We start from the raw sequence: 24,840 nt of genomic DNA, 5'->3' as shown, positions 1-24,840 counted from the left end.
ACTGAAGTCAGCAATAGTTATCCCTCACCTGACAAAGATATCACCACATTGATTTCATCAGTGCCCGGAGCCTGCCTTCAAACCTAGGTTTTTGAGTAGGTAGACCAGGTGCCCACCCACGTTCTGTGATTTAAGGAGCCCTGGGAAAATCCTCCACACAAAAGATGTTTCCCACTGATGCTTGAAGGGCCATCGTTGGTGATTCATTTGTATGAATACCTTGTGCTCTTTCTCTGAGGTCCTTTTTAAAAATAAGATACTGTATTCTTATGAAGGTGTTAAACGTGAAGTCACTAATATTTGAAGGTGGGTGAATTGACCATATTGCCCTAATAGAAAAATCAATGGATACCACACATGACTTTGAAGAAGTGGTGTTTGTGACCCATCTGGAAGAGAACTCATCCTTAGTAAACATGACAGAAACTTCACCAACAAAGATATTTCAACAATCACGTTGCATAATGTCAAACACAATAAGGAAATTGCCAACATCCTATAGAACACATAGGCAATTGAATTTGGCTCCACTGTGTGTAGCCAAATTTGACCACCACCTACCTGCCAGTCCTGCCTATTAGGCTGATTACCCCTCAAATCCACTCTGGGCCAAAGCTGATTCAAGGATCTTGTAGGATTTGACTTGGACTTCATCATTCTGGAGAGAAGGAACTTGAAGAACCAGGCTTGCTTATTAGTAAAGGGAGGGTTTTGCCTCCTTAAGGTGCCAACGGAGTTTTTGAGGGCAGCAATCCTCTTTTATCAGAGCCTGGCTAAACATGGCTTCTGGGCCACACTAGAGGAACAATCAGTGGCAGGTGAAGGAATGAATGGCGTTCATGCTGAGTATTCGGTGGACAAGTTGAGCCTTGTTTCAGGCAAACAAATGTCACCTGCATCTCAACATCAAAAATGCAGATGTAGTTTAAACTTTTAGATCACTGATTGGAGATATGTATTTATACACTAAGCGTGCTATTTATATCACTCATTTCTCTGTGTGTGTGTGGGGGGGGGTGTGTTTTCCCCCCTCTGCCTTAATGTAGAAAGTATCTACTGCTGGCAAGACCCATTCCTACTATCTTCACCCCCCCCCCCAGCAGGAGGGAGCCCACATATCATATGTCTAGATAGGTAAAGCTACAATCGAGCTAATAAAATGTTCAATAAAATATGTTTTGTCCTTCCACCTTGATAATCCTTCAGAACCACCTGGAAGGTCTCGTTCACACTTAGAGTTCTTGGATTCTCAGAGTTCTGGGCCGAAACGTGGAAGCGTGAGGCGGGCTGGCCCGTGCCCTCAGCCCACACCTGGGAAGACTCCATCTGCACAAGTGAGGACACCCCCCACCCCACCCCCGGCATAGGCAATTCTGCCCCCCACTCCCCTGGCAAATCGGTCTCCCAGCCCCAGGACTACTCATCACACCAGTGCTGCCTGGTGATGCGGCCTCCTTCAAGTGGGCTGGGGCTCTGTGCGCTGGGGCCGCTCGGCATCCGGGCTGCCCTGAGTGGTGTCCATCCGTGCTTCCGGATCTTCAATGTACTACAATCCACTTGGGAATCTTGCTAACACCTATAGATCAGAGGGCAGAACCTGCATTTCACAAGCTTCCGGGTGACGCTGCGGCTGCTTGCTTGTGGGCCGCACCGGGCAGCGAGCCGAGCCCCGGGGGGCCCTGGGCCCTGGACGGCCGTGTCCCCTTGGCTCTCAGATGCTGCGGCCTGTGGGCGCTGGCCAGGTCAGCGCCAGACGCCTCTTGCCTGATCTAAGGGCGGTTCTGGCCCACGTTCCCATCGCATCACCGGGCTCTGCCCCCACAGTGCGGGCCTGGTCCCCCCCCAGCTCTGCGCGGCTGCCTTTGATCTCCCACCCACTCTCCCCAAATCCAGTTTCTCTTGGCTCCTTTCCCTGAAGTGTCCCACGCCTTCCCCGGGTTTCTCTTACGCCACAAAACAAATTGTAAAAAGAACATCTCAAAAATACTGAAAATTAAGGCTGATGAAATCGTGTTTTTGTTTTCTTGGGACCCAAGCAGGCAGGAACAACCCTACACGCAGCCTCTCCGGGGCCTGCTCTTGTTTGGTAACAATATCGTATCTGCTCGCTCGTTGCCTGAAATCACGACTTCCAAACAGAAACGCTGGCTGCATGAGAGCAGACTGGATTTTCCTCCCCTATTTTTATTTTGACAAGGCTGTGAAAGCTGCTATCTCGCCATCTAATGGGATCAACTCGGCTGCTAAAAATAACTCCTGCAAGTCTGTGTTACAACGGGAAATACCTCTCCCCATTCCTGCCTGTTATTCGGAGGAAGCTTAATCCTTCGACTTGTGTTCAAGTATTTGCACTGGTTTGTGTTCTTTTCTTCTTCCAAGGCTGTTTTTCTCTATTTGCCCGAGTTATTTGAACAGGTGGCTTTGCACAACCTATGCTAATGTGAGGCTTTTGTCTGCTTTGAGATTGCACAGGGAGTCGTTTATGGGAGAAATGTGGCTTCCTTGCTACCCGATTTACACCGGCTCCGATAATCGCCCTGCACTAACTGCAGTGCCAGCCGCAAGGTCCTCCTCCCACGGCGGCGGGCCCCGAAGAGCAGAGGCGCCGCTGACCGCAAGGAGGCACGAATCCACCTTTTCCTCTTTCCTAGCGCACGTGACGAGCAGCCAAGGGCCGCGCTGCTGGCGTGGTGTGGCTCAGGGCTGGGGGCCCCCCTGGCTCTGTCCGGACGTTGAGCGGACAGTAGGGATCCCCGCTGCGAAGGGGTGGGGGTGGGGGGCCCTCGCCGAACGCGGCCAATGTCGTCGGTGCAGGTGGGCGCACGAGGCCTCCCGGGGAGCCGGGCACACCGCGGCCGCCCGCCTGCGCGCGGTTCCGGGGTCCCTTTGTCCGGGGCCCCCTCGAACGGGGGCAGCGGGCGCGGGCCCGGAGCCGCGTCTGGCGGGCGATCACAGGCGGGCGCCCCGGGGACGCTCGGCGCGCGCGCTCCCTGGACGCAGATCACAGGCGCCCGCCCGGCCCGGGAGCCCGCCTGCTGCCTGGAACGCGATCACACGCCGCGCCTCCGGGCCCCGGGGGCGGGGAGGGGCGCGGCACGGGCCCCGGGGGAGGGCGGCCGCGGGCGCGTTCCCACGGGGAGGTCCGGGGCTGCGCGAGGGCTGCCCCGGGGTCCCCCGCCGGTGTCCTCCGCCCGTGGGAGGGAGGGGCCGGGCACAGGGGGCAGTCCTCCGGACGCTGGGGCCAAAGGGAGGCCGCCAAGGGGCCCCAGGAAAGGCCGTGTAGACGCCCCGCGATCACTGCCTTGCGATAGCCACCAGTCAGCGGGGTGCTGGGGATGGGCTTTTCTAGAACGTGTTTTGAGGAAGCTGCATTCTCAGTTTCCTGGCCATAAAAGAATGAAGTGCTATGATGGAATCGGCAGGCAGGCTTGGAAATAGTCTAAAGGGATCCTGCCCACAAAAGTGGGTGTGCGGATGCCCAGTTGGTTTACCTAGCTCATCACTCCTCACCTGTGCGCTGCAGGTGGGCTCCGAACTGCCTTCCCTATCTCATCCGTGTGTGTGTGTGTGTGTGTGTGTGTGTGTGTGCGCGCGCGCGCGCGCGCTGGGGGGCAGGGGAAGTGCCTGGCACTGCTCAGCTCTATTGATGGCCCATATACCTACCTTGACCATGTGGCCCCTCATCCCTACAGGAGGGAGGAAAGCTGGCTTCTGGTGCATGAATGTAGACGTTCCCATCCAAAGGACAAAGGCCACAAGGAACTGTTGACAGGTAATCCCCGCATGCATATGCTCACCAAACATTACCTGTAAACAAACCAAATGGAAAGTCTAGAAAATAGGCAGTGCTGTTTTCAAGTTTATGGAGGTAGTGGGACTAACGAAAAAATTATTTTAGGGGCACCTAGGTAGCTCAGTAGGTTAAGCATCCAACTTCAGCTCAGGTCATGATCTTGCAGTTGGTGAGTTCAAGCCCTGCATGGGGCTCTGTGCTGACAGCTCAGAGCCTGGAGCCTGTTTCTGATTCTGTGTCTCCCTCTCTGCCCCTCCCCTGCTCATGCCTTGTCTCTCTGTGTCTCTCAGAAATGAATAAACGTTAAAAATTTTATTTTAAAGTGTTATTGAATTCAGTTTAGCACTCAAGAGGCATTTGCTAATCACCAGAGCACAGTAGTGCAACTGTATGTGTACTCCTAGTAGGTGGCATTGTGGCTACCTTCTTGGTGTCCATCCACACCTCTCCCGATGAGTGTCAGCCTGTTATAGCTGTTTTGGGTTGGCCAAAGCCAATGGTTCACAAACCCGGGGATAAATTAGAATCACCTGGGAAGCATCTCTGACACCCAGCAACTCCTATAGCAATTGAATGGCAATCTCTGGAGTGTGGGGGCGACTCTCACGTTGACAGTCTCTGGTACAAACCATCAGAGGACTCTCAACACTTTGCTGCAGTGATTGGCTTAGAGATGGGCGGTGGCCTGAGGCCTAAGCCAATCATCGTATGACGATGTAAGTGGCAGGGATGAAATATGGGGAACCAGCAAGAATATAAGCAAAAATAGGGAAATATGAAATGCACTGTATGCAAGAGATAGTAGGAGGTTCAGAAGCCAGAAACACAGAGGGTATGTTATGGAAGGTGGTTGATGACAAGGTTGGAAGACAAATTTAAGAGTGTATTATTAAGAGCTCTAACTGGCGTAGCATATGGATTTATGTTACGGGGGAAAGAGAACAAAGATTATTAAGCCTAAAAATTACATAATCAGACTTGGTTCTTGGGAAGGTAATTTTGGTGTCACTGTGGAGTAGGGATCTAAATGGAGAGAGATGAGGGTCCCTAAGTTAATCAGAGGACGCAGTGTCTGGGGCAGAAATGCCTAGGGCCATGTCACTCGAGAAGTGTGATGTTGGTATGGAATCCTTCTGTAGAATCCTTCTTAGTTATCTTCTTCACAGTGACCAATGTTTTCTAAGGAGGAGGCACAGAAGGAGGGAAGGAAATTTTCCCAACTGTTTTTTTTTTTTTAACTGCAGAACAACGTGAAAAATTATAACATGTTGTCAGGGTATAATCAGGAGCTAAAAAAAAATATCCCAGCTTAGATGCAAGAAATTATCAAAATTTCACTGATATGCCTTTTAAAAGTGGGTTTATTGAAGTAAACTATATAACATGAAATGCACCAATTTTAAATGTGCAGTTTCATGAGTTTTGAAGTGTGTGTAGTCATGTAACCAACACCGTAAGCAATGTATGTAGCATTTCCATCACCCCTACAAGTTCTCTGTGTCCCTCGGAGGTCAAGCCCCTTCATACACCTCCAGCTCTTGGCAACCACTGGTCAGGTTCCAATCCCAACAGTGTTGCCTTTTCCAGAATATCAGAGAAATGGAATCGGACAGTTTATAGCCTTTTGCAACTGGCTTCCTTCACTTAGCAGAGTGCTTGCTTTTGAAATGCATCCGTGTGATTGGATTTATCAATAGCTAGTTCTTCCTTGTGGCTGGGCAACGTTCCACTCTGTGTATATGTCACAGTCTGTTTCTCCACTCACATTTGGGCTGTGTAGTGAGCTCAAGAACCTGTGAAAATTACTTCCTGTGACAACAGATGTGATTGAGTTAAGGATCAGGAGGAGGTCTCTGTCCTGGGTTATCTGGGTGGGCCCTGAGTGCCATCTCCTATGTCTTCATAAGAGAGGGGCGGAGGGAGTGTAGAGATGGACCCATGGGGAAAGCAAAAAGGGAGATGCAGCCACAAGCCGGGGAATACGAGGAGCCACCAGACGAGGAAGACAAGGATTCTCTGCTAGAGCCTCCCGAGGGAGAGCCATCCTGCCTGCACCTTGATTTTGGACTTCTGACCTCCAGATCTGTAAGAGAATAAAGTTCTGTTGTGTTAAGCGGTGAACGAGAATTCCAGCTTCTCCACATCCTCACCAACACCTAGTAATGTCAGGAATCTTGTAATACAAGTCCAGACTTGAGGTCTAGCATATAAAAACGTCAATTAAAAAAATTTTTTTTAGCCATTCTAATGGGTGTGTAGTAGTATCTCATTTGGTCTCAGTTCACATGTCCTTGCTGGCTAGTGATGTTGAACACCTTTGCATCTATTTCTTTCTTTGGTGAGAGGTCAGTTCAAATCTTTTGCTCAGTTTTTACTGAATCTCCTTTTTATTATTGAGAACGTATGTGCCTTTAATATACACTATTACTGACAATAACTTATACAAATACAACTTTATATTACTGAACCACTATATGACACACGATGTAAAGAATAAAACAAACATCTTATACTTTGTATCAGACTCTACTGAATAGACTTTTAATGAACTCTATTTTATGTCTCTTTATCAGGTATTAACGTTTGGAACAATGGGGCTGAGTCAGAACTTCATATCAGGTGCAACATCAAGTCTATTCATTTATTTTATTTTTGTTGGAGCACAGAGGGTGTAATAGCAAAGGGAAGAAGAGCACAGATGGCATGTTTTGCAATATTTGGGTATCTTTGCAATGGGCTCCTCCAAAAATCATTAATTATTTCATCTTGGAGAGCTCACCTTCCAGTTTTTCAGGATCTGGAGGCTGAAATTACTCATCTTCAGTCTGAACTGTTCAACTGTTTGTTTGGAGCCATAAGGGCAGTTTTTTGTTAAAACTGCCTCTGTCAGATACATTGATGAGAAAAGTTGAGTGGGATAAATGTTCTAACACATAATGAGCATTGAATACTGTCACAAATATGTGCTGAGATTATAGGATTCCTAACAGGCTGCTAATTATTGAATAGACAGCAGGCCGCCGTGAATTAGCAAATAAATACACTTGCAGATCCTTGGGAATCATACATTGATGTGCATCAGGTAACCTTACTTTCCCGCCTCCCCAGGTGTGTTGTGCCATTTTAAAAGGCAGGTTATCGAAATTTAAAATTGATCATGTATGTACACAAACACACACACACACACACACACACACACACATATATGGAAACTTTGCGTAGAATTTTTAAAAAGAATTTCCCATTAAGGAGAAAACCTGTACCAAGCAGATTCACATCCATTATTTCACAGAATTGTTTCTAAACTCTAGATCAGTTGAGGTCAAACTGTAGCATGTGTAAACATCCCCTGGGGAAAGAGTTTGTGACAGTGCAGTCCCCACCAGGAATTCTGATTCACTGGGTCTGGACAGGGTCTCCCCATGCTGTCCCACTAATTCTGAAGATGTAACAAGCTTTGAGAAAATGCAGGCAGCCCTCAATTGTCTCAAACTAGCATTGTTACATTTTCTGATGGGGTTTCCTCTGATACAGGGGTGGGAATTCAAAAACTTATAGTCTAGTAACAAGTAGGGGGAAGATACAGAAATCCAGGACCATGTAACAACAAGAAATCTCTCTTTTTTTTTTTAAGAGTGCATCAGTACTCTGTACATATCTCAGCATTGGGTATGAATTTCAAACCCTAGGGTTAGTTGGAGCCAGGCTGTCCTGGAGGGAGACGAGCCGGGTTCCTTATCCTTAACCCCCACAATGGCTTGTACATGACCTTCTCAGATCCAAGTGGAAAGGAGCCCTCGGGGACCCCCACCTAGTTGATGAGGGCCTCTCAAGGCTGTGTTGGTTGGTGGCACAATGGGTCCTATCCTGGGGTTCGCTGGGATTCCTCGAAGGTAGCTGTTTCTTCTCTCCCGTCCTCTGTCTTTAGGGACAGGGAAACCCGCACTGGTCACAGAAAGGTTGGAAACCCCCTGGGCTGGATATGTTCAAAGGCACATTTTACAATTCAGTATCATCTACAATGTAAAATTCAACACAGATAACATTTTGGTTAGAGGAGATTGAGAGAAAAGGGAAAGAAATAAAGGAGTATTATTCAGAAAGACAGCAAATGGAGAAATGAAAACAAAATGATTTTGCTTCACGATTTTGTTGCCCGCTTCGATTCGCTGTCATAGGCAGACTTCTAAGACGTTCCCCCAAATTCCTGGCCCCTGGTGTAAGCATGTATTTTCCTAGTTATTCAATAAAACTCCAATCTCGGTGTTGCTGTGAAGGGCTTTGCAGATGTAATCAACCCCAAATAAGTTGACTTTAAGATAGGGAGATTGATGGGTAGGCCTGACCTCAGGGTCTGGAAGTCAGAAAGAGGGAGGTCAGAGACATCAGAAACTTGACCCAGAGCGGGGTGGCACAGTCACTTCGTGGCTCCGTGTGCAGGTTGCCTCTGACAGCCCGCAAGGAAACCGGAGCCTCAGTCCTACAACGCAAGGGACTAGATTCTGCCTTGAACAATCTCAACGAGCTCGGAGGCAGAATCTCTCCTCAAGTCTCTGGACGAGAACTCAGCCTGGCTGACACCTTTATTAATGCTGTCAACCAGCCCTCTGGCCTACAGACCCGCGTGAGCTCGTAAATGGGTGTTGTTGTTTTAAGCCATTTAAGTTAGTGGCAATGCAGCACTAACTGCAATTACACTGCAATGCAGCAGTGTAATGCAGCACTAGAAAACCCATGCACACAATCTCTCTCTTTCTGGACCTCATAGTATAGACATCCTTGTTTTTGTCAAGAATCCTCACCTAGGCAGAAGTTTTACAATTCATTGATCCTTGAATCTGTTGCCTTTCAGGGAATATAAAAAGCTTAAAATCCACATCGCTATTTTGCAACTTCCATCATGATTAGGGGTCTCAAGTGTTGCCTTGCTCTTAGGATGACATTAAGCCAAATTCCTCTCTCCATCGTCTCTAAGTTTATTTATTCATTTTGAGAGAGAGACCAAGAGAGCAAGGGAGGGAAGGGCAGAGAGAGGGGAAGAGACTCCCAAACAGGACCTTGCGGTTAGCACAGAGCCCAACGCAGGGCTCAAACCCACGAACTCTGAAGTCACGACTTGAGCTGAAACTTAGACACTTAACCAACTGAGCCGCCCGGTGCTCCTCCTTTCTGTCTTATTTTAGCTTTCCTTCTTTCCACGAAATCTCCTTTAATAGCAAATTTATCAAAGTCTAGAATAATTTGATTTGGCTATTCAATTGTACACAGTGCATTATTTCAGCTACTGTGGAAAAGGATAAATGGCCATGAAATATGGAAAGTGAACTGTTGCCAGTGGTTAGCAAACTATGGAGAGGACGTGCTGCTTACCTTTACAAGCCGTTTTGTAGAAACATGTTTAAGTGGCAGGCAACATGGCATGGAATTGAGCACAAGCTGCGACTTTGATTAAAACCAGTTCAACATGGGCGCACCTGTTCTGTGACTTTGACCAAATTACTCAACCTTTGTTGACACTGGATTATAACCTTAATTTCTAGGGTTGTTGTGGTGATTACATAAGATCATGTATGTAGCCTATAGTAGTTACTCAATAAATGATAGATTATCAAAGGTTAAATATTTTAAAGCTGCCAATTTGTGTTGTCTGCAAGCCTGTTTGCTCCTCATAGTCACCCTGCAGAACTCAAAAGGTCTGATCAGATCTTCTCAGTCCAAACTCCCAAGTGTACGCATGGCCCAGGCATCTTGACTATTTAAAAGCTGGTCAAAAACATTTTTTCAGTGGTCCTCTTCATGGGCGAGCCCACCAGCAGCACAATTTGCGATAGGACAGAGCTCTGTTGGCAAAAGGAACTAGAAATGATGTACTTCTGATCATAGGAGTTTAGCTTTCGTTGTGCATTGGGGTTGTTTGAAAGCTAGTCATGATCAAGAAACCAGGCTCTGTGGAAATATGGCTGATTCGAGGGCTGGGGCAGAGACCGTGCAAAACGAGCCTGGAGCATCTTGAATTAGCAGAAGATAAGGAAGTGCTCAAAAATGAAACATTGGGGCCACTTAAAAGGGACACAAGAGGCCACCTAAAAGAGCTCTCAGTGGCCAAACCTGGGGGAATTTGAGTAATAAAATAAATGCTGGATTATAATCCAAAGTTTAAAATAAATATCCATGAGTCCATATTGATATGAAAGAATAATCGAATAACTAAGTAGGGAGAAGAGGTAAATATACTGTACAGAAGAATTACAAATAGTCTGTGTAGATATCTCCCCTCAAGCGGACAGGGGGGGTTACTTCTCCATTGCAACAGTGTGGGCAGTACTTTGTGACTACATATAACAGGACGTCCTGGGTGGGCTCTGAATAGGAAAGGGACATTAGGAAAAATGTTGGTTCCTTGTTTGTGACAGGTATACTATAGGAAGGTAGGATATTAAAATAGGGAAACTGAGTCTGTGCAGCTTTTCTGTAAGTCTAAAAGTATTCTCAAATAAAAGTTAAAAAGAAAACACCTGGTCATGGGGCACTTGTGTGGCTCAGTTGTAAGCTTCTGACCCTTGATTTTGGCTCAAGCCATGATCTCACCATTGGTGACATTGAGCTCCATGTCAGTCTTACATGGGAAGGCTGTATGGAGCCTGCTTGGGATTCTCTCTCTCTCTCTCTCTCTCTCCCTCTCTCTCTCTCTCTCTCTCTCTCTTCCCCTCCCCAACTTGCACGTATGCTCCCATACATGCACACGCATTCTCTCTCTCTCTCAAAATAAATAAACTTAAAAAGAAAAAAACAGAAGAGACCAGGGAACATCCTTTCTCTTCCTGCCACCATGTGAGACTATGGCAAGAATAGGGCCACGTGCAAGCCATAAAGAGTGGCTTCCAGGACTGGAATCAGCTGGCATATTAGTTTTTTTTAATTAAAATAATTTAAAGTATCTCTATGTCCAACATGGGGCTCAAAATCATGACCCCCATCATGCCCTTCTGATTGAGCCAGCCAGGTGCCTGGCATATTGATCTCATGAAAACGTTGAGAAATGAATGTTTTGTTAAAACCACCCCATCTGAAGTATTTTATTATAGTAGACAAAACAGATTTACAGTAGTAAACATTTTTGTTATATATCTGGGGGGAAATATTTTTCCCATCCTCTCCCCACCCCCATATTAGTGCTTCTGCCACTGTTGATGATAGCTTATCTGGGTATAGAATTATATATGGCAATTTCCCTTCATCATTTAAGAAGTATTACCTCATCATTGTCTCTTGGCATCTAGTCTTCCTTTGGTGAAAAGTCCACTTTAAGTTTAATTGTTTTTACTTTGTAAGTAATCTGTCTTTCCTTCACGATAACTTATATGATTCTTTTTTTTTTTAAGTTTATTTTTTATTTTGAGAGAGAGAACACACACAAGTGGGAGAGGGGCAGAGAGAAAGAGAGAATCCCAGGCAGGTCCTACACTGTCGCCTCAGAACCTGGCAAGGGGCTCCATCTCACAAAGATGAGATCATGACCTCAGCCAAAATCAAGAATTGGACACTTAACCGACTGAGCCACTCAGGTCCCCTTATGATTCTTATCTTTGATGATATATCATTATGTTGTGATATTTTAAATTTAATTTGATTTATTATTTTTTATATTGTAAGTGTACATTTTAATCCCTATTCCCTATTTCACCCAACCCCACTTTGCTCTCTATAGTTAAGAGTCTGTTTCTTGATTTCTCTCTCTCTCCCTCTTTTTTCCTTTGCTCATTTGGTTCTTAAATTCCACCTGTGAGTGAAATCATATGTCATTTGTCTTTCTCTGACTGAATCATTTTGCAAAACATAATACTCTCTAGCTCCATCCGTGTCATTGCAAATGGCAAAATTTCATTCTTTTTTTATGGCTGAATAATATTCTATTGTGTATGTATACCATGTCTTCTTTATCCATTCATCTATTGATAGACACTTGGGCTGCTTCCATAGTTTGGCTTTTGTGAATAATGCTGCAATAAACATAGGGATGCATGTATCCCTTTGAATTAGTGGTTTTGTATTTTTTGGGTAATACCCAGTAGTGCGGTTACTGGATTGTGGGGTTCTATTTTTAACTTTTTGAGGAATCTCCATACTGTTTTCCGCAGTGGCTGCACTAGTTTGCATTCCTAACAATAGCACAGGAGGGTTCCTTTCTCTCCACATCTTCTCCAACAGTTGTTTCTTTATTTTAGCCCTTCTGACAACTGTGATGTAATATCTCATTGTAGTTTTGGTTTATGTTTCCCTGATGAGTGATGTTGAGCATCATCTGTTGTTGGCCATCTGTATGTTTTCTTCAGAGAAATGCCTATTCATGCCTTCTGCCCATTTTTAATTAGATCATTTGGTTTTGGGGTATTGAGTTGCACCAATTCTTTCTATATTTTGGATACTAACCCTTCGTTGGATATATCATTTGTAGATATCTTCTGCCATTCACTAGGTTGCCTTTTAGTTCTGTTGATTATTTCCTCTGCTGAGCAGAAGCCTTTTCTCTTGGTGAGGTCCCAGTAGTTTATTTCTGCTTTTATTTCCCTGAGCCTCAGAAGACATAACCTGAAAAATGTTGCTGTGGCTGATGTCAGATAAATTATTGCCTGTGCTCTTTTCATGCATTTTTCCGGTTTCCGGTTTCACATTTAGGTCTTAAATCCATTTTGAGTTTATTTTTGTGTGTGGTGAAAGAAAGTGGTCCAGTTTCATATTACAGCATTTTTAAATGTGGATTCATGTCACTTGGAGTTAAGTCACAGTAAGCAGGCTTCACAATAGACAAACCACATCTTAGGATCTGTTAATGATCTTCGTGTCTGTGGTAATTATTCTCCATTTGACACTTTTCATCTTTATCCATTCTCTCTTCTTCTTCTCTGTCCTGTTTGGGAAAAACCTCTTGGGCTGCTTTGAGGGCTGACCTCCAATTGGTTTGACCAGTGGGAGGCATCATCAGAAGACTGATGGGCCAGAAAAGTGGGAAATGGAGGTATAGCTTCCTTTTCCCTACCTGCTTCAGGGACTCATGTCTGGTAGTATCTGTGTCCTCACCCATGACTATAGCTCTTCCTCCCAACTCCACCTCCCACTGGGCACAGACACTACCTCTTCCCCTGCACCAGCTGTGTGGTTCTAACAGCTTTCCATGGTCACCATTCTCTCAGCCTCATTGCCACAAAGATTGCCCAGCATCTTTGTAGAATCTGCCTCATTTTACCATGGGAATGTGGGTGGGTTGGCAGCAAAGATTTTCACCACCACCACTACTCACTCCCTCACAGCTTTACAAATATAAGATAGAGTTTCATTCATTCACTCATTCACTCACTCACTCACTCACCCACACAAAGCATTGTGCCGGGCCCTGCTACAGACCCAGTGAGAGACATAAAACATGTCTCACAGGCCCCATATGTCATGTCATCATTTGTCTCTCCACGTCATCACTCCTTTCCTCGTAGCCAGCATGCTGGTAACATCATGGTGTCTGTTGTCTTCTACTTATGCTCCTTTACTTTACTGATGCTTCCTTACCTGACATTTCCTGCCTTAATGCTCCCCCCCCTCCTTCATCTATTCAATTCTAATTTAGCCTTCAAAATTCATCCAAGCAATATTTCTTCCAAGAAGCAGTCACCAGGTCTTTGGTCTTCACATTTCCCCATTTCGTGATTATTCTCAGAGCACTTGGTATAAAATATACCAGAAACTATGCTAAGCCTTTACGTGGATTGTTTCATGAATCCTCAAAACAGCCATATGAGGGTGATGCTATTAAACCCCCATGTCACAGATTAGGAAACTAACCCTCAGCTTATCTAAATGCCAGGTCCAAGTTCACACAGCCAGTAAGTAGTGGAGCTGGGATTTTACCCACACAACCCCTCTGTGCTTTCTCATCACCCAGCTGTCTTCTCCCATAAGACTTCCCTTCTTCAGATGTCCTCCTAACCCAGTACATAAGGGGTTAAGGCCCCATGCAGTATGGGTCTCCAGATTCGGTTCCGGTTCGCAGGGCCTTCCCACATTTGTTCTGATTCACAGGTGACTGTGTAAATATTTTGATGATCATCCCACCTTCATGGGATTGTTGAGCAGATAAAATGTTTTATCATTTATAAAGCTCTTTGCATGGCTCCCAACCGTTAGTAAAGCCACAGTGTATGGTATTTATCATGGAGATTTATTTTTTATTCTGACCTCACATCCATGACCTCTTCTTCTGGACACAGACCGTATTTTCATATCTTCCTTGCATAACCCCCCCTGGATGTAGGGCAGCAGTGGCATATGAACATGCCTAGCCAATCTAAACATCTCCTCTCTCCTACCCACAGTGATTGGTTCAAGAATGGGGACATGACCCAAAATGGATTCAATGAGCTGTGCTTAGCTTCTACTCCTTAGAGCAACACACAAAGAGGAATTTGGAATTGTTACCAAGTATTCCCTAAAGTCTTTTTCAACTCCAAGAATTTATGTTACAAAACACCCAATTGATGCTAATAAGAGTCATATTCAACATTAAGAAATGAGAGACTATGATCTGAGTATTAAGAGTATCCAGCAAAGCCTGAGTGCAATTCTGAGTTTTTCAGGAACATTAATACATTTTCCATCCCCTCCCTTTTTGTTTAAATAAATGTAAGTGGCTATTTTGATGCTCACTAAAAGAGTCCTATAGCAGTGGCTTAATATTATGATTATTTGGCACACATATAGTAAGTTCCTACCCTGTGCCATTATTCTGGCTTCTGTTTTCATCCTCTGTGAGACTTGGGGCGCCTCACCCGCCCGTCACATCTAGCCACTGGCCTCCTGGAGGAGTGGAAGGACATTGGTGCCTGTTCTCCACGGATGCTTTGCTTCCTTTCAGGACTCCCAAAGACAGATCTTTCTGCCCATGATTTTGTGACTTATTCAAGCTCTATCAATGAACTAATGACATGTTCTTCATCAAGACTGTGAAATTCCCTAAAGCAAAGGCCACGTCTTATAAATATTTCTTGCTCCCTGGAAGCAATGTGTTTCCCTAAAATGAGTGAGTAGTAGATGTTGGCTAACCCTCTTAAAGAGGGTTTGACTTTAAAAGTCAAATAAAATGGAGAAATATCCATTGTTTGTGATCAAGTAAGACTGTCACTGCACTAGTTTGCCTGGTTGACTAGTGACTTCTGGGCACTTAAAGTCTGATGCCCTAACAGTCATTGGAACCTTTATCTAGACATCTGATTCAGTAATAAATTTGGCCAAAATCCCTGGTGTCTGAAATGTCTGTTTCCCTTGCTTTTGGCCTTCTTAATAACTAAATCAGGTCGAGTATGTGGCTTTCCAATCAGTTCTGCAATGGCTCAAACAAGCCAAACCGACTGACTGTGGGAACTGTCCTTATTACGTGACTAAATGGGAAATTATTAGGTGTTCACTTTTTTTTCAGGTCACACCCTCTACCCATTGGGCATTTGAGGACAGAGTTACCTTGCAGGTTCTCTTAACAAGTCTCCAACTGCCTCCAACTGGGAACTCCTCTTCCCAACCATTCATACAGGTGAGGTCTGCCCTCTAGGCACAACCCTGAGGGGAAATTTAAAGAAATGTCCCTGCTGAATCCTTTCTGGTAAAAATGAATTTGCATAATTTTTTCAGAAAGTAGTTCCCTAGGGAGCTATTGTTTTCAGGCACCTAATCAAATTCCCTGGAGCTGCACTAGGGAGTAAGATTGTATGATTACCATGCGGGACCCTTGGTCCATTTTTCTGTGCATCTGGGCAGAGAACAGACCTACGGCACATGCTTTTTTTTTTTTTTAAAGACGAGTGTTTATTTTGTTTAAGTTTATTTATTTATTCTTGTGAGAGAGAGAGAAAGTGCGAGTGAGGGAGGGGCAGAGAGAGAGGGAAAGAGAGAGAATCTCAAGCAGGCTCCACATTGTCAGCACAGAGCCCAATGTGGGGCTCGAACCCACAAGCCACGAGATCATGACCTGAACTGATGTCTGACACTAAACTGACTAAGCCACCCAGGCACCCCCATGAGAGATTCTTTATGCAGGAGCTCTTCTTATTCCACAGAAGGGCCCTCCCTTTCATTTGACAGGACCCAAACTCAGACATTTGATTTTATTTGATTACAACTTACTACTATCAGTTGAGTATTCTGCAAAAGAGACTTCAGTTTGGAAAAAACGCAGAGATTACTTGGCAATCACACCAAATTTCTCTTCCTGTGTCTTCCTAAAGTGTGTAAATTACACAGACAAAAGTCAGTCTTAAGAGCAGACCTGAGCAGCCCTTCGTTCTCTATGGAAAATATGCAAACAGACTCTTTTATAATACAAGAGAGTAAACACAAAAACATAGCACATAGTAAGTTTTTCACAGACATACCTGAAAAGTGGGGACTTAGCTGAAGTACATCAGGGGAGGGAAATCATACTGAAATATCAAGTAGAAGAAAGGTCCACAGAGTCCTGTTCAACACCACATGGGAACCGCACTGACAAATACAGAACATAAAATAAGATTATTCCAAATGAACATTTGAAGTATATCAACATAGGTATCTAAATTCCTTAATTACTGTGTTCAAAGGAGCAAATATTAAGGTACCACAGCTATCTCCCAAATATTTACTTTGGAGATAAATTTTTCCATGCTTGCTTTTAATCCTTAGGCAGTTTTTTTCTGTAAGGAAAGATATCAGATGAAATCCACCCAGCCACTTCTAATTATGCAAAAGAAGAAAATAAGATGCCTTTCTTAATGTAAAGAAGAAACATTACAATTGACTACATGTTCCTTTGATGGAAATGATGTCTTTCATTTTGTCTTTGTGTGTGAAGTTTTTGGTGATGTAGTTTTGATATGTAACTCCCTACAGACAAAGGTCTATAAGATCTCTCTCTTCAGGAAGCACCTTGGTGATGATTGACCAAAAGAGCCAGAGAAAGTGGGGAAATCTATGGAGTAAACTCATTCATTCATTATTCACTCATTCCTATATAGAGAACTTAAATTGATAAGCCAATGAGCTGATAATCTAGGTCAGTCATCTTGCAGTTTCTAGGAACTTGGTGGATTCATGCGAAACAGGAGTTGAGCTTTGAGATTGAGGGTCACCTCTGATCACTGAACAGAATTAAGCTATCTCAGAGGACTATACATCATGGAAACCGCAGGTTTGGTAAAGCATCCCAGGGCTCCTCCATCCCAGTTATACAGAAGGATTACCCCAAAACTAGACAGCCCCTCACCCCCAAAGAATTTGGCTTAATGGTTCAGGGGTGAACTGGGCATCGGTCTTTTCTAAAAAGCTCTCCAAGTGAATCTGCTGTGTAGCCAGGATTAAGAACAACTGAGCCAAAGACCATTTAGAACATTCAATAATGGAACGAAATTGGTAGGTCTAACTCCAAGACTCTACTTAATTCAACGCGTTTTAGATGGGACGTTCAGCATTCTGGAGGTTTTAAAATCCCTGTGGTAGAGAGGCTAAGGGCAACCTGGGAGGCAGGAAAAACTGGGTTTGAGGACTGGTTCTACCTCTAGTTGGCACTGTCCTTGAACAAGACACTCCTTTAAGACTGCATTAACTGAAAAATAGGAATAATACTTCATGGGGTTTTATTTGAGGAAATCAAATAGTCGGCATAGAGTCTAGCACAGTACTTAGTTCTTAGCAAGTGTGCGAGGTTGAAAAGTGATCCCTTGAAAGATATTCATGTTAAATTCCTAGAGTTGGCAGATGTTACCTTATCTGAAAAAAGGGTATTTTCTGATATGATTCAGGATCTTGAGACGAGATCATCGTGGGTTATCTAGGTAGGCCCTAAACCCTATGACAAGTGTCCTCATAAGAGAGCCAGATGGAGGTTTGCAACAGACACACAGAGGAGACCCCCAAGAGGAGAAAGACCAAGTGAAGAGAGAGGCAGGATTGGAGTGATGTGGTCACGAGCCACAGAGCACCAAGGACTGTGGAAGCCCCCAGAAAAGAGCGAGGAAAGGCATAGACCGGATTCTCCCTCGAAGCCCCCAGAAGGAACCAGCCCTGCCCACACCTTGACTTTGGATGGCTGACCTCTGGAACCATCAGAGAATGAATTTCCATCGTGCCAAACCACCACGTGGGTGCCGTTTTCCTCCAGCAGCCCTAGCCAGTGAATACAGTAAAAATTCAATGAGTGCTGGCTTGCTTCACGATTAGGACGGAATAGGAAGTTCTACTAAAGAAGCAGTTGGAATCATTTTCAGGCAGAAGCCAAGCCCTTCTATGGAGAGTCTAAAGATGTTTCTAGAGCAGAACGAACACTCAAATCAAAGAACAAACCATCCACTCGAAAAGTTGGAGTGGCAGAGGTGCTGGTAGTCTTCCTCCGGCCTTTCCTTCACAGGGAGCCCAGGATGGGATGCATGACCCACCATGAAGTACCTGTGTGGACCCACCGAGTGGCTAAAGACCGACTCTACCAAGTGATGGCAAGGATGTGGTCCACTGGAACTGTCATGCGCTGCCCTGGGTACATAACATGGAAAACGGTATTTTCTTCAAAGGTGTAAACCTGTGCCTACCTAACATTTGCCCAAGAGAAACGGAAACAGATGTCCACACAAAGACTTGGGCTGGACTTTCATAGCCACTTTATTGTAAACCCCCCCAAATGGAAACAACCCCAATATCCATCAACTGGTGAACAGATAAACAATGAAATACCAATGATCAATAAAAAGAAACCATCTACTGATGTCTTTAACAACTCAAATGAATATCAAAGCCATTATTTGGAGCTGAAGTAGATACGAAAGTGTATATACTGTATTATTCCACTGATACACGTGTTTGGAAAATGAAAGGTCATCTATAATCACAGAGAGCAGATGACTGCTTGCCCAGGGACATGGTAAGAGGTGTTGGGGGGAAGCCAGAAGGGATGGAAAGCAAAGAGGCGCAAAGAAACTTTTGTAGTGATGGAGAGGTAGGGTCTTATTGGCAGTTGTGACTTCGTGGGTCTATAAATTTGTGAAAACTCTTCAAAATGCATATTTTACAAAAGTGCAGTTCATTTCTTGTGAACGGTGCCTCGGTGATGTTGTTAGGACAGAAATGGGAGCATGCGCCTCTGGGAAGGTGGCCAGTTAGCAAGGAGGTCAGCTGAAAGGCCACTGGGAATCCAGCCTGGAGGGGATGTAGAGGTGGCTGAACGGCATGATGGAGGGAGAGGTGTTCTGGACCCAGTGTAAGCAGAGCGATGGTGAAAGCCGACCTGTTGCGGAAGGTTTCATAATAACGATTTAAACGAGTAACCAAGCAATGCGGGGAGCACACGAGTTCCTCTTTCAGTCAGGCCCTCATTTCTCAGCAGCAGCAGCCTCGCTGCCAGTTGCTGTGCTGGGAGATGATTCTGGTTCCGGGTTCGTCTCCTCTGGGAGAAATGCCTTCTTCTGGCCCTGCCTCTCTTCCAGGGCTCAGGCTGAGTGTGGGGTACGGGGCATTCTCTAGCCTCCTGGGCCTGCCCCCCTCCCCCGTGAAAGAAAACCCACCAGGGCCCTCACCTTTAGCTTCCTGAGTGGATGGCTTGTACTCTCTGCTTGAGTGTTTGTTCCGCTCCAGGAAACATCCTTAGACCCACTGCAAAAGCCACCTTTGAACTTAGTAGAACAGTTATTACTTTTCCACTTTAAAACAGGATATGCGGGGCACCTGGGTGGCTCAGCTGGTTAAGCATCAGACTTCGGCTCAGGTCATGATCCCTCTCTGTTCATGGGTTCGAGTCCCGCATTAGGCTCTGTGCTGACAGCTCAGAGCCTGCAGCCTGCTTCTAATTTCTATGCCTCCCTGTCTCTCTGCCCCTCCCTTACTCACACGCTGTCTCTCTCTCTCTCTCAAAAATAAATAAACACTAAAAAAAAAAAACCAAAAACAAAACAGGATAAAGAAATGCTTTTAAAGGAAGCATTAAAAAGGAAGTTGAAGGTATTGGAAATTGGGAATAAGAGAAAATATTTCTCGCTAGTCCTACCGTTCAAATATGAATACAAAACACTTTCAATGTTTTTCCACTCTTTTTTCTAATTAAAGGCTTTTTTAAAAAACCATTGTCACAGGGCGCCTGGGTGGCTCTGTCGGTTGAGCCTCTGGCTCTTTATTTCGGCTCTGGTCATGATCTTACAGTCCGTCGGTTCGAGCCCCACGTCAGGCTCTGCAGTGAGCGTGCGGACCCTGCTTGGGATTCTCTCGCTCCCTCTCTCTCTCTGCCCCTCCCTTGTTTTCAGGAGCGTTGTCTCCTTCCCCCTCTCTCTCAAAATAAATAAACTTAAAAAAATTGTCATTATACAACATACACAGCTTTATTTCCTGCTCCTTTTTTTTTTTATCGTTACCTTCTGGCCGCTTTTCTGTGTTATTGTGCAGCCTCCGTAAATATTATCTTTAACGGCTGCATAATATTTCATTGAGTGACTATGCCGTTGTTAACCATGGCTCTGTTAGCAGAGAGTTTGAAAAACAATTAGATGGGGATTTCACTCAAGATATTAAAAGGAGGAGGCCTGATGGGTGAAAGATGCCTTGACCGGAAGTAGGTCTCCGACTTTGCTTCAAGCTGAGTTATTAGCTGGTAACCTTGAACATGTGTCATTACTTCACTATGGCCTCTGGCTTGTAAGTCCTACTTACAAGAACTGTTTAAGTCTCCTAGCTTTACAGTTCTGGGATTATGTGGGGTGCCTGTCTGGCTCAGTCAGTGGAACATGAAACTCTTGTTCTCAGGATTATGAGTTCAAGCCCCATGTTGGGTGTAGAGATTACTTAACATCTTTAAAAAAAAATTCTGGGATTCTGGGATCTATTCTACTAAACCAAAATGCCTGATTTTGGCTACCCAGGTTTCTTACTCATCCCTTCATTCTTCATATTTTCTATTGAAGTGATTTGAGTTTAGTTGGACTCAATAAACCTTCACTTTAACAGACCACAATAGGAGAAAACCCAATTTATGTTAATTCCTTCATTTATAGAAATAAGTATTTTGAAAGAGCTGACTTGTTTTCTACACATTCACTCAGCATAGTTCTAACTGATTTCATGTCACGTCATTGAGAATGACCAAAATTAACACAAGTTTCAATGTCAACAGTGGCCTAGAAATCAAGCAACTTACGAGACCAAGTGGACAAGGACATGGGTAAAAATACACATCTTATTAACATCTACAATTAAATGAATCTTCAGGCTTGGAAAGTCTCTTCTGAATTACATGGAGCTCGCTGGATCTGTTCCATATGTAACAACTAACAACTTTAAATTTGCAAGATTGTACGCCTCCAAAAATAATAGGAGAGACTCCTGCCTGGCCGTCTGGAGCCCGATAAACAACTCCATTAATTAAAAGGTGCAAGTCATTAGCATATGTTACTACTATTACCATGTACTTCCCTCTATTGTCACTTACATTTGCTTCATTATGTACCTCTCACTAATGTAACTTACACTTGGGCCTCTTTTGAGCTTTTAAAAAAAAAACCCAGCAGTTTCTATTTTGTATTTACTGAATAGTATTATTATAGAGTAAGGGTAATCTCTTTACTTCTATTTGAGGACAAATCCAGTCCTAATAATTTAATCACCACTTGTAGAAACTTAAGATCATGTTTCAAAAGCAAAAACATTAGTGCTTAGAAATATGAAATCAGTGTATACAAACTACTATTTAGCCAGTATTCCCAAGTGATATTGTTATATGGTGGTTAAAATATTCCCCTAGAATATCACATAGTGGCTAGCACAATAACAACAAAAAAGAATATAAGAAAATATAACAGATACACAATGATGGCATACCCTTGGTGGGCCTCCACAGAAAAAAGTGAGGGATGGTGGGAAGCAAAGTAAAAACATAATTTCCCCAACCGTCTTATACTTTTTAATAAAACACTTTAGCCAACTGTTTTCCTAAAATGGAATTAAATTTAGTATAAAAATACAATCACCTCTCTTCTTTTAGTTCTCATTTGGTGTTTTTCCCATTGTTTTCTTTTTTAATTATTTATGTATTATTTTGAGAAAGAGAGAATGCATGATCAGAGAGGGGCCGAGAAAGAGGATCCCAAGCACTCTCCTCACCGTTAATGGAGAGCCCCACACGGGGCTCAGTCTCAGGAAACATGAGATCATGACCTGAGCCAAAATTAGGAGTCGATGCTTAACTGATGAGGGCCACCCAGGCGCCCCATTTTGTTTTTTTTATGAAAAGTTAGAAGCTTGGGGAAATTGAACTCATCAAATTACTATGAAAGTTGGTATACTTTCTTTCAATCCTGCAAATTACTTTAGGTTAGCAGAATCCTGAGAAAGCCACCAATTCATATTTTATATAGTTTCTCCAAACTTTAAACGAGAGCCTTCTTAACTTTGCCAACTGAGTTTTACTTTATAATGAAAAAATTACATTTGAGTTGGTTTAAATGACCAGGAACAGTGTAAGTCTATTGATTTTTTCAAGATAAAAAAAAAAATACTCCAGCTGCTCTGTGGGCTCAGAAATGTCTTCATTTGCCATAAAAATGCGTGGCAAGTCTCACTCATTTACTGAAGATACCTTAGGGTAGGAATTCATTCAATCAGGAAAGCCGTTGATCAATAAGAAAGTGGATAACCCATTCATTCAGTTCATTCACTTAATATATGTATGAAGTGTTTCCTGTGTGTCAGGCACATTGGAGGAAAATATTAATTATCAATTCTTAGATCACAACCAGACGTTCCTGAAGAGGCACCATAAAGCCTTCTTGGACACACCCCTTCTGCGTTTTAATTCTCAGAAATAATTCTAGCAATTGGCTCTCACATAGCCTTCCATCTATGCCCTCAGTAATTGTTTACAGAGTCTCCCACGTGCAAAAGGCTGTGGAAGCCTCCCACTAAATAAAATAAATTCCCTACCATCAAAGCGCTTACCACCTGGCAGGCAAGGGAGACAATGTTACTAATCACAACAGTCCTGCAGGGTAGAAAAGGCTAAGTGTGTATCAGAATCTGCCGGAGCTCAGAGGAGGAAGAAATTACTTCTGTTTGGGGACTGGAGTATAATTACTTGTTAGATTTTCTTTCTTCCCTGATGTAGCATAAGCTCTGTGAAATCAGGGCATGGGTGTGCCTGTCTTAGTGGAATCCTCAAGAAGGAATGCACACCTGATACGTACTAGGTGTGCAGAAATATTTGTCCAAAGAATGAATGACTTGGCATTTGGCTTAGGTTGTAAAAGATTAGGATTCGGTTACATGGACAAAGGAGGTGGCAGGGGGCATTCCTGGTGAGGGAAGTGTGAATTGGAGGGGAAGTGCAGGTGCATAGCGCAGCTTTACATTTCCAGGTTGAATTAGTCAGGGTAATTAACATGAGGTGCTGCAGTAGAAAAATCCCAGTCCGCAAAGGTTTAATACGATACTGTCTTATTTCTCTCTCAGGTCAGCACTGACGTGGGTTGGTAGTCCTCCCTCCTTATTTGGGGCTATACTCTGTGGAATACATGGCGTCTAGGGTTGCATAAAAGGGAAAGAAATTTGAATATCACTTGTGTGTGTTTTCATTTATATAATTTTCATTCGCCCCCTTTTCCTTTAGGCTTTTCCAGATCACAGATTAAAACCTCGTACTTCCTTTGTCACTCCCATAGACTAAAGGTAAGTGCTTATCCCATCTCGCTGCTTCGTAAATGCCGCTGATAATAATGATTACATTCAAAGCTCACACTGTGCGCACGAATAACCTGAATTTTATTCATAAATACAAGAGATAGAGTGTAATCATTTATTTGATTATAATGTATTTGAATTGGAAATCTGACTTTATGAGGTTTTCATTTCAAGCTAACCAAAAGGAACCTTTGCCCAGTGTTTCTATCTATTCAGCCTTTCTGTGCCCCAGTTTCCTCGTCAGAAAAATGGGATTATCATACTCATTTATAAGATTCTTTGTTTCCTCAAATAACCCAAATGCTCTGATCAAGGCTAAACCACATAAGGATTAAATACTTGATTTTTATGCATTACACATAATTACACATGTATGTTACCTGTGTGAAAGCAATTGCTAGAATATTTTTTGAGAATTAAAATTCAGAGGGGGTGTGTCCAGGAAAGTTTACACCAGGAAGGTGTAATGGGTACCATGTATGTGGTCTTTGACATATCCCTGTCATTTATTTCTTTAATTTTGTATTTTTATTTCCTATGAGAATGGAAAACGAGTTGGATTAGTCAGAGGAGTAGCGGGTGAATGTTTAATGGTCTGAGAAGGAAAAAAAAGGGGTGGGGGGAGTTAGGGAAATATTGCTCGGGCATTTAAACTAAAAAAATGGGACTAGGTCAAGCTGAATTCACTTTGGATTTGAATTAGGCATAATTTAGCTGAGTATCATAAAAAACATGTACAAATAAATAAAACCTCATATGAATTCCTTGAAAATGCTAGGGTCTTGGACTCAGGGCAAGTTTGTAGTTAAAAAGGAATTTTGGTGGCAAATACCTTCTAGCCGCCATGCGTGGGAGTATTTCTCTCCATCAGTCATTCTCCAACTTCCGGGTGAATCCAAATGGCACAGATACAGGGGCCTCCCAACCCCAGGCATTCAGATTCTGTAGGTCCGGCGTGGGACCTGAGAACTTGCATTTCTAACACATGATTGATGCTGCTGGCCTGAGGGCTAAACTCTGAGAACCACTGTTTTCATCGCCTTCTTTGTGAAGACGACTTAATGAAGGCGAGGAGGAGAGAAGTCATTCATTCAGTGTCTCTGGGCCTCACACCCAGGTCGGCTGGGCTAAGGTTACACTCCACGGGCTGAGGTAGGATCCACTCAGGACATCTTGCTAATTTAATTTCTGTAACAGAAATGGGATCAGGGTAAGGATGGCACTTTGGATTGCTTGCGGACAGAGTCAAATGAAGCAATCATTTTAGGTTCTAGTTCTTTCACAGAATTTGAGGTGTTAAAAGTGCTTTGAGAAAGAATACAGTATGA

General features: G+C 43.8%; 1 long non-coding RNA gene across 1 annotated transcript in view; it reads left to right on the top strand.

The window, feature by feature from the left end:
- The first annotated feature begins 3,350 nt into the window (after window positions 1-3,350).
- The window catches only part of LOC120240864, a 37,395-nt gene continuing 15,905 nt past the window's right edge, over window positions 3,351-24,840 (top strand). Inside the window, exons 1-4 of the long non-coding RNA XR_005530744.1 lie at window positions 3,351-3,523; window positions 3,693-3,772; window positions 15,258-15,368; window positions 23,442-23,500. This is a non-coding gene — a long non-coding RNA (uncharacterized LOC120240864). The remainder of the gene's footprint in view (window positions 3,524-3,692; window positions 3,773-15,257; window positions 15,369-23,441; window positions 23,501-24,840) is intronic.

This window comes from Hyaena hyaena, unplaced genomic scaffold (assembly GCF_003009895.1).
Source record: "Hyaena hyaena isolate Hyena2069 unplaced genomic scaffold, ASM300989v1 scaffold_263, whole genome shotgun sequence".
Lineage (NCBI taxonomy): Eukaryota > Metazoa > Chordata > Mammalia > Carnivora > Hyaenidae > Hyaena > Hyaena hyaena.
Note: the sequence above shows the minus strand (reverse complement) of the source record. Positions and strands in the feature narration are given on the sequence as shown.